This window comes from Eriocheir sinensis, chromosome 33 (genome assembly GCF_024679095.1).
Source record: "Eriocheir sinensis breed Jianghai 21 chromosome 33, ASM2467909v1, whole genome shotgun sequence".
NCBI classification, from domain to species: Eukaryota; Metazoa; Arthropoda; class Malacostraca; order Decapoda; family Varunidae; genus Eriocheir; species Eriocheir sinensis.
In genome coordinates, this window is record NC_066541.1 from 9,678,636 (window position 1) to 9,683,635 (window position 5,000).

Genomic DNA, 5,000 nt, shown 5'->3' on the forward strand with positions numbered 1-5,000 from the left:
AGGAGGAGGAGGAGGAGGAGGGTGATGTTCTTTATTCTCCTTTGTTCTTCCTCTTTTATTCTGATTAATTTGTGTTCTGCGTAGCTTTTCTTTTATTTTTATTTTTATTTTTTTAGGGGAGGGTCATTTTATGTTTCTTTATCTTGTTTAATTATGATTTACGATTGTTTAGTCGCTTTAAATACACGCTTGTCAATGTGTGTGTGTGTGTGTGTGTGTGTGTGTGTGTGTGTGTGTGTGTGTGTGTGTTTTTGTGTGTGTATATAGTGTTTGTGTGTGTGTGTGTGTGTGTGTGTGTGTGTGTGTGTGTGTGTGTGTGTGTCAGAGAGAGAGAGAGAGAGAGTATAAAATTTAAACCTTTTACTTCCATTTTTGGAAAGATAAAATCAGGACTGTTGAATCCTCCTATCAACCTCCCCTCCTCCTCCTCCTCCTCCTCCTCCTCTTGAGCCACATAATCGTATATCAGTTTCTTTCAATCCGTCGAGTCAATTATTTTTGTCTCCAAGTTAATATAAGAAGAAAAAAATATGAAGTTTCTACGACGTGAAAGAGAGAAAAAAGGATGATAGGGAAGAGGGATGCTATAGATGAAAAATGGGAAGAAAGTAAAGAAGGAAAACACAGAAAATGGAAACGAAAGTAATGAGGATAGAGAAGAACAATGATGATAAAGGAAACGTTGGAGGGTGAAGAGGACTGGAACAAGAAAGAAAGAAGAGGAAGGAGGGAAAGAAGGAAGAGGAGCGAGATAAATAAACAAAAAAAGAATGATTGTGTCGGTAAGGAAGGAAACAAACAAAGACGAAAGAAAGAAGGAAAGTTAAACAAATGCAAAAAAGGAGAAAAATAGTGAAAGGTAAAAATAGCGCAGGAAAGAGAAGGAAGATGGGAAGAACGATGATATTGATGAGGGAGAAAACAAGCAAAGTAGGGAAGGGAAGGGAAGGAAAGGAAAGGAACGAAAAGAAAAGAAAAGAAAAAGGAAAGGAAAGGAAAGGAAAGGAAATCAAATAACAGCAAACACAAGACAGGAAAAAATGGCGGGATAAAAAAATAAAAAAATAAAACAGGAAATAGAAGGAAAGACGGTAAGAACGATACTATAGATGAAGAAAAATCAAACAATTAAAAAAAGAAAAACACATCAAATACAAGGAAAAAAGAAAGATTAAAAAAACCCAGTAAAAATTCCAATAAAAACACCACCACCACATCATACCGTACGAAGAAAAAAAGATACACTTACATAATTACCCCTTAAATAAATTAGTGAGTATATTAATTCGCGCAACTGGGTCATCAGCGCGTCCATTACGAACATCAATACTAATAATTCGACGTGTGCTGCAGGCGGCTACTAATTAACGCACAGGTAACACCATTAAGACACCTGGCGCACCTGTGAGGACTGTAATTAAGACATCTCACCTGTACAACGAAGGAGGAAGAGGAGGAGGTGGTGGTGGAAGAGGAGGAGCAGGAGAGAAAGGAAAGGGAAGGGAAGGGAGGGGGAAGGTAAAGAGAGGGAAAGAGGAAGGGGAGGAGGAGTAAGGAGAGGAGCAGGGGAGAAAAGGAAGGGAACGGAAGGGAAGGAAAGGGAAAGGGGAAGGGGAGGAGCAGGAGAGAAAAGGAAGGGAACGGAAGGGAAAGAGGAAGAGGAGGAAGAGGAAGGAGAGGAGCAGGAGAGAAAAGGAAGGTAAAGGAAGGGAAGGGAAGGAAGGGGAGGAGGAGGAAGAAGAGGAGGATAATGACGTAGAGGAGAGGAAAAGGCGTGAAGGGGAAGAAGATGAATGGGGAAAGTTGTGAGGGACGTAAGAAAAGGAGGAGGAGGAGGAGGAAAAATGAGAAAAAAAAGGTATGAAAAGGTATCGGAAAAAAAAGAGGTATTAATAGAAAGAGAGGAGAAGGAGGAGAAAGAAGAGGAGGAGGAGGAAGAAAAGAAATGAAGAAGAAAAAGAAGAAAGAAGAAAAGGTGGTTGGGAAAAGGCATCGGAAAAAGAGATATAAATGAAAAATTGGTTGAAGGTAGTGGAGGAAGAGGAGGGAAAGGAGTAGGAGGAAGAGGAAGAGGAAGAGGAAAAGAAGAAAAATGGGGAGGTGATTAATGAGAAAATACGAAGCCAGAAGACATATTAAAGGAAGTGGATGAGGAGGCGGATGAAAAAAAGATGAAAAGAAGGAAGGAAGAGGAAGAGGAAGAGGAGGAAGATCGGAAGACAGTGTTGATATAATTATTACGTTGATCATTTTCATATTAATTTTATGTCGAGGGGAAGTGTCGAGAGAGAGAGAGAGAGAGAGATGGGGGGAGAGGAGAGGGAACTGTTTGCCTCGAAGATATTGATTGGGTTCTCCTCCCCTTCCACCCCCTCCCCTTTCTCTCCCCTTCCTCTCTTTCCCCCTCTCCTCCCCATGACCTCCCCTCCCTTCTCCCCCATTTCCCCCTTCTCCCCTTCATTCACCTTCACCCATTCCTCTCACCTCCCTTCCCCTTTCCTCCTTCTCTCTCTCTCTCTCTCTCTCTCTCTCTCTCTCTCTCTATCTCTCTCTCTCTCTCTCTTGCTTGCACCCCTTCCCCAACTTTCTTTCTCTCATTTTCTCCCTTTTCCTTGTTTGTCTCCCCCCATTTCCTCCCCTGTCCCCTCTTTCTACTTCCTCTTTCTCTTCATATGTTTTTTTCTTTCTTTTCTATTCCCTTTGTTTTATTCCATCGTAATAATCATAATCATCATCATTCTCTCTCTCTCTCTCTCTCTCTCTCTCTCTCTCTCTCTCTCTCTCTCTCTCTCTCTCTCTCACAGAATAAAAAATTGACTTTGTACATTCTCTCCCCTCGCTTCCACTCCCCTCATCTTGACCACAAAGCTGATATTCTCCCCTCTCTCCCCTTCCTTCTCCCCCCTCCCCTTCTCCCCTCTCCTCTCCCCGTCAGATGCTGTTCCTCCCACGCCCCTCATCACAATATTCTTATGATGACTGTCTCCCCTCTCCCCCCTCCCCTCTCTCTTCCTCTCCCCTCCCCTCTCTATCTTCTCCCTGACTCATCCCCTCATGTTGCTGGTGGAGGAAGAGGAAGAGGAGGAGAGGGGGGAGGTGACAGATGTGAGGGAGAGAGGGAGAGAGAGAGAGGGGAGGAAAGGGAGAGAGGATAATTGGATGTTTATTACCACCTGAGGGGAGAGAGAGGCAGGTGAGAGAGAGAGAGAGAGAGAGAGAGTTCTTAATAACAGACAAGAAAAATGTGAAAAAAAGATGAAAAGAACACGAAGAATAGGAACAAAGAAGGAAAAAATGAGAGGAAGACAAGACGAATGGAGGGAAGGAGGGAAGGAGGATGAAAGGAAAGAGGGAAAGCAAGTGAATGAGGAAAGATGAAAGACAACATAAAAAATAAAGTAAATAAATAATACTGGTTCAAAGAGAGGCATAAAGGAGAAGAGAGAAGAGTGGATAATTAGACAGGTGTGGAGAAAATGAGGAGAATAAAGAGACGGAAGGAATAAAGATAAATTTTAGGTTAAAGGAGCGATGAAAAAAAAAGTTAGTGAAGGAAATATAGGATAGAATGGAGGAGGGTTGGAGGAAAGAGAGAATCAACAGAAGAAGGGATGGAGAGGAGGAAGAGAAAGAGAAGCATAGAGAAAAGGGTTGGCCAAGGGAAAGGAGAACTATAGGAAAAGAAAGAACGGATGGAGAGAAAAGGTGGAGGAGAAAGGAAGAAAGAATGAACGTAGAAAAGAAGGAAGTGATGGAGAGAAAATAGAAGAACGAATGAAGGAAAAAAAAACAAGCAACGGAGATAAAAAAGAAAGGACATAGAAAAGAAAAAAAGGGAAGAAAGGAGTGAGAAGAGAAGAAAAGAAGACCAGAAAGAAGAAAGAAGAAAAGGAGAGAATAAAGGAGGGAAAGATGAAAAAATGGGAAGAAAAAGGAGATGAAGAGAGAAGATTAGAAGACTGAAAGGAATGAATAAAAAGAAGAAATGGAAAGAATAAAAAAGGGATAGAGGAAAATAAAATAAAGGGAGGAAGGTATAGAGAGAAGTGCCAGATGGAGGGAGGGTGGGTAAGGTGACAGTGCCAACAGTTACAATATCCGATAGACGTGACTGAAACGAGTAATGAAGCGAAGGAGAGAAGGGAGAGGGAAGGGGAGGGAAGGAGGGAGAGGAAGGGGAGGACAGGAGGGAGAGGAAGGGGAGGACAGGAGGGAGAAAGATGACGACGGGAGATTAGAGTATTAATTTTCTCTCCTTTTTATCCTCTCTCTCTCTCTCTCTCTCTCTCTCTCTCTCTCTCTCTCTCTCTCTCTCTCTCTCTCTCTCTCTCTCTCTCTCTCTCTCATTTTTTGCCAGTCCACAGTTCCATATATTTTTTTTTACCAGAGAGATAGGTGAACATGGGGAGAGGGAGGGAGAGGAAACAGGTAAAAAGGGTGAGGGGAGAAGTGTGTGTGTGTGTGTGTGTGTGTGTGTGTGTGTGTGTGTGGTCGATAGGTGATTATAGGGCCCCCAGGGTATGCTTAGGGGGAAGGGGGGGGAGGGGGAAGCGAGGGGAAAGAGGGAAAGGGAAGGGGAAATAGTGAGAGGAGGAGGAGGGGAAAAAAGGGGAGATAGTGAGTCTCTTGATGCTGGGAGGAAAGAGGGGAGAGAAGAGGGGTTGGAGAGGAAAGGGAGAGGAAAGAGAATGAATGAAAAGAGGGGAATGGGAGAAAAGAAGAGGAATAGGCAGGGGGGAGAAAGGGAGGATAAAGGAAAAGGAGGAAGTGAAGGAAAAATAAGTGAAATAGGAAGGAAGGAAGGAAGATGAGAGGCGGAAACGGAAGAGAAGAGGATGGGGAGGAAAGGAAAGGAAAGGATGATCATAAGAAGAAAATTGTTGATATAAAGAAAAAGAAAGAGGAAGAAAAACCAAAAAAGAAGAAAACGGAAAGGAGGAAAGAGAGGAAGAAGAAAAGATAATCAAGTAAAAGAAGTAGATAAAAAAAGGGGATGGAGT